At 41.6% G+C, this 8,766-nt stretch overlaps 1 protein-coding gene across 3 annotated transcripts in view; it reads right to left on the bottom strand.

The window, feature by feature from the left end:
• Window positions 1–6,536: 6,536 nt before the first annotated feature.
• LOC141803505 (zinc fingers and homeoboxes protein 2-like) overlaps window positions 6,537–8,766 on the bottom strand; it is a 165,272-nt gene continuing 163,042 nt past the window's right edge. For all 3 annotated transcript variants that reach the window (XM_074687593.1, XM_074687592.1, XM_074687594.1), the window contains one exon: window positions 6,537–7,762. The gene's annotated coding sequence lies outside the window, so the exon portion shown is untranslated. The remainder of the gene's footprint in view (window positions 7,763–8,766) is intronic.

The raw sequence follows: 8,766 nt of genomic DNA, 5'->3' as shown, positions 1-8,766 counted from the left end.
TTGGGACTCGTCAAAATGCTGGTATGAGTTTTAAGAATGAAACGCACCGCGGGTTTGAGAGGTGCTCCGGCCTGTTTGTGCGCCCAGGGCTGGTTGTTTGATAGTAGCAGTAGTAGAAGAAGCAGAACCTCAGTTATGAAGCAGGGCTGGCCTCAACTCCTCTTTAAAGACGTTTAGTGCGCCTGGTTTCCCCAAACCGCCACAGACTGCCCGGCTGCTGATGGACGGAGAGCGGCGTGCTGACTCTGACTCTGCGCGGTGAAACGGGACTTTAAATCCAGCTTTCAGAGCGACGGCAGGAAGCTTTATCTCTAATAGTTGGACTCTCTCCTCATGAAGAGTTGTTGGTGTGTGAAATGGTCTCTTTGTAGTGTCGTTATCAGTGGAGGTTTAATCTACACTCCAGTCTCGAGGGAAACGCGTCCGACTTCAGAGGGATCTGAAACAACACTACCTTTTAATCAAAACGCGGCCAAATGCAGGCCTCCTGACTTGTCTTTTTTTATCCTGTCGCTGATGTTTGAAACCTTTTGAAGAGCTCGTGGTGTCTAATCAAACTACAAGAACTGAGGGAGACTTTTGCTTCCTTTTTTTGCTTCGGTGATTGTAATTGTGCAAAGATAATACGTCAGTTATCGGCGCTGATTTGCAGCTGGTGCTCGGGCTCCTGCTCCTCCTGCGCGTGGATGTTTCACGGCAGGAAGTCTCGACTCATGTTTGCCTAAACACTGTTTTTACATGTCCAGATTCTTAAACTTCCGTCAGTCATGATTTGATTGATTCAGGTCTAAAAAAACAAACGTCCTCGTGCTCCCAAAGTGGCGAATTTTCCGAGCCAGGACCTGAAGTACAATCAGAGCAATCACCTCTGACAGCTGGTATTTTTACATTTCTCTGCCTCCGTGTGAGGGGATTGGTGTTAAAATCAAAGTGCCAGGAAGCAATTTTCAAAACCTGAAGTCAGCTGAAGACCGGGGACAAAAACACCAAAATATCTGGATGAGTATGACCGCTTAGATCGGTCATTTTCCAGCCAATCACAGCAGAAATTGAAGAGGATGTGATCGAGGATCTTTGAAAGGAGCACCGTTTCTCCTCACGGTTTGCTGCGACTGTCGACCACCCGTACCGTCCTCCTAATCTCCTCAGCTCTCTGAAACTGATCTGATGGCTGTAAACCTCTTTGGGAAAACCAGGCGCACGCTGTAGATATATTTCATAACGAGCAAACAGAGCGACTTTAAATGAAACGGAGGAAGGACTCGGGCGCACTCGTCGGTCTGAGCCTCTGAACCAAACAAAACCTGAACCGTCAGGGTACATCCAAGAGTTATAATCTGAATAAATCTGGAAATGATCTGAGTTCATCCTTAAACTATGACTGAACATTCAATCTCTGTCTTCAAAGTGAAAGTAAAAAGGCGTGGCGACCAATCACAGGGGCAGGTCGTCACGCCGAGTGCGTACATTCTAGCTAACGGGAAAATGCTTTTACTTTATTCACCTCGCTTTGGATCGCTAAAGCTGAAACCTCTGGTTAGAAAAAAAATCTGAATCCTATGAGGAACTGTTTCAACCTGCAGTTCCTGGGGTGTCCACCAGAGGCTGTGTGCAGGAACGGCAGAAACCACATACACACCCATTCAAAAAGCAGATCTTTCCAGCAGACATTAACATGTTTACAGCTTGGTTCAGATCATGATTTTAGTCCGAGTAGATTGTTTCTCTAACACTTTTTTTTCATTTTTGTAATTTTTTCAAAATTGTTCAAAATGCGACTTTTGCCCATTTCAACGAATAGCTGACTTGACTGAAAGGCGGACACACAGGAAGTGTCAGCACAGAGGCTAAAGGCCCACCACCTTCAAATATTAAAGACTACAGGGGTCAAAGTGGAACTGCAGTACCTTGAGTTTCCACTGGGGGCTCCAGAGAGCAACCATCAGAGCAGATTTTAACAGCAAACTAAAACATGTCTCAGTCTGGTCTAACTAACTGAGTCGTTTGAAATCATTACAACACCCTCATATAATTTCAAGCATAATTTTTTTTTTTATTTCATAAATATTTCATTTTTTAAGCGATAAATCTTTAAACAGGACTCTTCACGTGGTTTTTATGGTTTCTTTGACAAGTAAACAAAAATTTAAGATCTTAAATATTTTTCATTCTGCAGATTTTTTTATGCTCCAAATTTTGCTTTTTGAGACTTTTTTGGACCTTTTTCACAAAACAAAACAAAAGTAGTTATTTACCCCCTGCCCTTGAAAGTGCTCATGTGGGATTCCAAAGCCAGAGGCGGGGAGAGCACACCTCCCATCTTTCTATACAAGGCAGGGAGAGCAGCAGCAAAGACCCCGAGGATGCAGAACAGAGCAAGCTTCAATGTGTTTGTACTTCCTGTGCTGTAAAATCACATTTTGAGGTGGAAGCACAGGGCTGTGTAAAAAGGGGCGGGGCTTCAGACATACTTATTAACCCTTTAGATCTACCAGCTGATGGTGGTGGTGTTGGGTTGGGGTTTGTTTTAGGGTTTTTTTGTTGAGGCCATGTTTGTTTGTATTTGTTTAGGGACAATGGTGATGGAGTTCAGGGGTCGGGGCTTCAACAACGCAGACACGGAACACCAATGTTGTCAAGCTAACAGTATGTAAGGGTTAAATATGATACAGGGATGTTCGGACTATTTTTTTAACAAGAGTTATTTTTAAAAAGTTGTTAAAAAAAAGTAATTTTACGAGCATGACCGCAAGAATTTATGAGAAGAACGAACTTATAACTTAATTCTCGTAAATTTATGTATTTGTTGGTAAACTTACGTCTCTTTGTTTATAAATAATAATTTAGTAAATTAACTTATTTTTTCTTTACCATAGCCCTAACCTGTGTTTGTAAAAACTTCAGATTTTATCATTAAACTTTATTTCTGTGTCTTTGAGTTTTGTCTTTTAGGGGAAGAGTCGTCTTAACTTTCTCGGAGGCTAAAAATGGATGAACTCAGTAAAAACTGGGGGAAACAGAAACTTCTAGGTCCATTTCAGAGGCTGCATCGTGATTGGCCGAACGCGCCCGAGCCGCTCCTCCTCGAACATTCAGACGGTAAACCCACGACATTTACTGAACTCCTCAAAGCAAATACATTCAATCGTTTTCTGTAAAATAGTCACTTAAAACTTTACACCTGCAAAAATAAGAGTCTCTGTGAAGCTTTCTAAGGCTGTGCGAACAACAGGAGCGTCTCTTTACAGCGCTGCGTTTTCTCTTCTTGGTGCAGACGGACGTGCAGCGGAGAGCCGTCGCCATGCTGAACGCCACGAGTTTAAAAACTATGAAGACCGAAGCGGAGGAAGGAGCGGGTACACGGACTCAAACAAGCAGTGGACGGAGCTGAACCACCCCCCCTCCCCCACCGTCGCCGCCGTTTGCGTCGGTCTGCTGAGGCCAGCCCTGGTTTGCATTTGTAAATACAGTATTTCAGATATATGTAGTATTATCTTTAAATCTGACCAGGACACTACAGCGGCAGAAGCAATACATAAAGAAGCTCATATTTGTTTTACTATTATTCTTTTTGTCGGAATGGAACTAGATTCAACTAAGCCTACCAAGCCAACATGTAGTTATGTATTGAATAAAAGGCTATTTATCTTTTTTTTGTAGCTTTTTGTTTTATTACAGGTGTGTATGATGGTGTGCAGGACCACGAAGAGAGACCGAGAAAAGAGACCGAGAGAAAAGGAGAGAAATAAAAAAACAATCATCGAACGAACAGAGAAAAAAGAGACGGATGAGAGAGGAAGAGGAGAGGAAGAGGAGAGGAAGAAGGAAGCAGGAAGAGGAGAGGAAAGAGAGAAAAGAGAAAGTTGGATTCAGGCAGCATGATTCTGGGTTGTGATTTCTTCCTGTCAGAGTGTGTGTGTGTGTGTGTGTGTGTGATTTCGTTACCGTTGAATCCTTCTGCGCTTTGCCACCATTCGTTTCCACAGTTTCTCAACTGCTTTGTGTTGTTTTCACGTTGTTGTTGTTGTTGTTGTTGTTGTTGTTTGTTCCTTATCGGTTTGAACAAAAAAAAATCCACGACAGTCACTTGGTCATACAAGCATGTTCGTCGGAACAAGAAGTGCAGATTGGCTTAAGTTTCATTTTCTTTTTTTTTTTCTTTTTTTTGTCTCTGTGTTTTTTTTTTCCTTTGTTTTTCTTCAAAAAGGGTTCCAGACAGAGTGGCTACAATAATAATAATAATAATATTAATATAATAATAATATAATAATAGCACTTGACTTCACTTCAGCACAGTAAAAAAAAGAAAAAAGGTCCAAAGGTGCTTTTTCGTGTTTTGTTTTTTTTAAATCTGATTAGATGTGAAGCGACGTCCCCCCTCCTCCTCCTCCTCCTCCTCCTCCTCCTCTTCATCCTCCTCCTCCTCCTCCTCTCAGCGGGGAAGTGGCGGGCGGAAGTCCAGTGCCGGTGAGATGAAGAAGAAGTGACTGAAGTATTGCCAACTGGTCCGTCTTTTTTTTTTTTTTTTTTTTGTTCTGTTTTTCTTTTTTTTCTGTAGTGGTTCCACTCTGGTTCAGTACAAAAACAGAAAGCGAGACGGAGGAAGAAATGAAATGAGGAAAGAAAATAAAAACACACGGATGCTGGCACCGTTTGTTTTTCCCAAAGTCCATCAACGAACAGAAAAAAAAAAAAAACATGGAGGCAAACGAGCGGAGGGAACCGGAGAGGAGGCTCAGAAACTCAAACGAGCGGAGGGCTTCGGGGGGACGAGTTGCTCCCATTTTACAAAATGTAACAAATTTTTTTTACCGCAAAATTTTACAAATCTGTAGCAATACAGGAAAAACAAACAAACAAACAAACAAACAAACAAACATGTATATCCTATTTACAAGAAGAAGAAGAAGAAGAACCCTTTTTTTAAAGTGTAGTGAGAATGCAGCAGATCCCAGCTTTGGCACTCGGCGTTTGTTGTTGTTGTTGTTGTTTTTTTTATTTCTTGTTTGTTTGTTTGTTTTGAATCCTTCTGTCCGTACGTTGGTACGTCTGTCCGTCTGTCCGTGTGTCGGTCGTTGATGTGTTTCTGTGTACAGTCAAGACTGCTGCTGCAGGCACACATTCAGTGCTCCGGTTCACCTCCTCCTCCTCCTCCTCCTCCTCCTCCTCCTCCTCCTCCTCCTCCTCCTCCTCCTCAGGTCACACACATCATCACCTCATCTGTCAGAGGTCACGACCCGTTAATCCCCCCCTCCCCAGCACGCCGACTGCAGCCGTCAGACAGCTCAGAGGAGAAGTTCAGGGTCAGATTTAGGATCTGGGAAATGAACTCATCAATCAGCTCCACCTCAGGGTCGTTAGAGCAAACGCTCCTCTTAAAGGGACAGTACGCCCCGTCCATCCTCCGCTGTCTGACAGGAAGTGAAATCTCTGACTGTGTGAGACTGTGTAATGAAAGCAAAGCTTCACCTTTAGCTGCCCTAAAAACCTGATGATGGTTATTTTCCCTAAGATACGACCACAGAATCAGAGGGTCTTTTATTTTGAAAGGAGAGTTTCCTTTCATGTGTTGTCACGAAGCAGAATAAGGGACACTGAATTGTTTTTTTTTTTGTTTTAGCAAAATTCAGAAAATAATTGGATTTCTGAAATCAAACCTAGAATTAAAGACTTAAAAATGTAATCTTATAATTTAGAAAAAAAAGGTAAAATTTTGAAAAAAGAGGGGAAGAAAAACAAATTGTATTTTGGTAAAGAAGCTGCTTGTAGAGCTTTTTGTTCCAAGGACAAAAATCTGATTTTATTCTTTTTTTTTTCTTCAAAATTCAGAAAATCAAAGCCAGAATTTTCATAATAAAAAAGAAAACACAAACAAACCAGAATTCTGACCTTGTTGATGGAATTATGGGATTAAAATCAGAATTTAAAGAAAAATAGACTTCAGACTCATCTTTAATCTAAAAAAAACAACAAAAAAAATCAGAAATTAATTCAGAGTGAAAAGTCAAAAATATTCAGGTATTCATTAAATTACTAATTCAGAGCAGAGGTTCTCAACAGATGGTTCACGGACCCTGGGGGGTCTGTTGAGGAACAGAAGGGGTCCATGACAATTTGGTTGATATATATTTCTATTTTTTCTAAAAAAAATTTAATTTTAATATTAATTTTAATATTTATTAAAATAAATTGAAAATATTAGAAAAATTAGAAAAAAAATGAATTCAGAGTGAAAAGTCAAAAGATATTTACGTATTTATTAAGTTACTAATTTAGAGCAGAGGTTTTCAACAGGTGGATTACAGCCCCTAGGGGGGGTCTGTGACAATTTTGGTTGATAATTTTTTTATAATATTCTTAAATAATTTAAATCAATTATATATATATATATATATATATATATATATATATATATATATATATATATATATATATATATATATATATATATATATATATATATAAGACCCCTAAATTAGGCTATATAATTCTGAATTTAATTTGTACTAAGATTCATTATCTTAAAAAAAAAAAAAAAGAAAAAGAAAAAAAAACAGTCATAGTATATTAATATTTAGGGTCAAGTTAAAAGTCATTAGTTATAGTTATCTATCGTCATTGTATCCTCACAGGAGTCTGAGATTAGAGTCAATTCCAGGATAATGTCTTTGATTAACTTTCTGTTTTTAAAGTCTTGACATGAGAGCCAGCTCGTTAACTAACACTGTGTATGAAGAAGCTGCTCTCTGATTGGCTGAGAGGAGTTTTTGTTTTTTCTTCGCCTAGTGATGATGAAGGTGAAGCTACAGACTGGTTTAAAGGTTTGGTTTGAACTCTGTCTGAGGACACAACACGGTGTAAACAGTTTGAGAAAAATAAAAAATCTGAATCTGGTATTTTTTAAAAAAGATCTGTTTTTGTCAGACGGCGTAATTTAGCGTTTTAAACACCTCAAATTATAAAAACCAACTTCCATCTTCAGCTGAGGGTGAAATGTTTTCATTCTCTCCCTGAATAATTTTTACTCATTTTCTTCTGTCTCTGATAAAAAAGCTGAAGAGCAGTGAAACACGTTTTCTCACCGGCACAGCCTGCTTTAAGGAGGACGTGTTAAAATGTATAAGTGAAACCCTGGATCTGATCCCTCTGCTGTGAACACGTCAGGTGGTTTCTCAGGTATGTTAAAGGACGTGTTGGGATGTTTTTATCGTTTCAGACTGAGTGAAATCAGACGAGGTTAAAAACTCGGATTGTTTCGCGGCGTCTCAGAAACTCGCTCCTCTCTGACCGTGTTTGTGCTGCGAGCCTCGTCTCTGCAAACACAAGGTGAAGATTTCCTCTGGTATTGTCACACTTTTGTTGGAGCGGATGAAAAGAGGATAAAAGAAAGGAGGAATAGGGAGGGATATTTCAATTATCTTCACAGATCACGACCCTGGATTTCTCCCTGCACTCTCCTGATTTTAATTTGGGAGCGGCGGTCTTATTTAAACTCATCTTTTCTGTCTGAACCCAGGGGTCGCTTCGGGTCGGGCCTCTGACGAGATTACAGGACGGAGGGGGGATGCTGTGCGTGATCTGGGCTGCGACAATCAAGAGATAAAAAATCGGTAAAAAAAAAGAAGAAAAAAGAAAAAATACAATATCTGATCATTAAAAAAAATCTTCTTTTTGTTGCTCCGTTCTGCGTCCACCTCGTTTTTCTCTCCTCCTGTACGTTTCCAGCAGCGGGGGTGGCGATGGCGGCAAATCCTATTCGCACCTGAAGTAGACAGAAGGGAGGGGGAAAGTATTAAAACCTGTCAAATGTTTTTAGCACAAGAGAAATGTCATTTTCACAAGAACTCGGATCATTCCCACATTATAAAAAAAGAGGGAGGGGGAGGGATTAAACGCAGCCGTGGTGCCAGGAGCCGGCGCTCCCGCTCGCTCTGGGAACTGGGACACGTTGTGAAATAACCACGACAGACCTGAGCGGCGGCCGGCGCTCCCTCCTAATCCGTGTGAGTGTGTTAAAGTTGTGTTTGTGTGGGAGTGATTTAACCAGGCCGCGGCTGTGATTATTCAGAGCAGGACAATGGACAGTAACACACACACAGATGGACGCTCCGCACAAACAAACAAACTCCTGTTCATTCTCAAACCGCGTCCTTAAAGGGACACAAAGTTTAGACGGAGCTGGCCAGCTCGCCTCCTTCGCCACGTTCAGGAGGAAACGGTTCAAATCTGCTTCAGCAAACACCTCGTCCTCAGTTTGGACCGAGGCGGTGCTGATTGGAGCTCCTGGTCCAACGCATACACCTCAGCTCAGACTGTCTTCACCATCTCTACCGTCTTTACTGTATCCACCATCTCCACTGTCTCTACCGTCTCCACCGTCTCCACTGTCTCCACTGTCTCCACTGTCTCCACCATCTCCACTGTCTCCACCATCTCTACTGTCTACACCGTCTCCACCATCTCCACCGTCTCTATTGTCTCCACTGTCTCCGCCGTCTCTACTGTCTCCACTGTCTCCACCGTCTTTACTGTCTCCACCGTCTCCACCGTCTCCACTGTCTCCACCGTCTCCACCGTCTTCACTGTCTCTACCGTCTCCACTGTCTCCACCGTCTCCATCATCTCCACCGTCTTTACTGTCTCCACCGTCTCCACCGTTTCTACTGTCTCTACCGTCTCCACCGTCTCTACTGTCTCCACCGTCTCCACTGTCTCCACTGTCTCTATCGTCTCCACCGTCTTCACTGTCTCTACTGTCTCCACCGT

The sequence above is a fragment of the Halichoeres trimaculatus genome, unplaced genomic scaffold, assembly GCF_033239565.1.
Source record: "Halichoeres trimaculatus isolate MK-OKI-2021-1 unplaced genomic scaffold, fHalTri1.1 fHalTri1_scaffold_14, whole genome shotgun sequence".
Taxonomy (NCBI): Eukaryota; Metazoa; Chordata; class Actinopteri; order Labriformes; family Labridae; genus Halichoeres; species Halichoeres trimaculatus.
The sequence above is the reverse complement of the archived record's forward strand: the minus strand, read 5'-3'. Positions and strand labels throughout refer to the sequence as shown.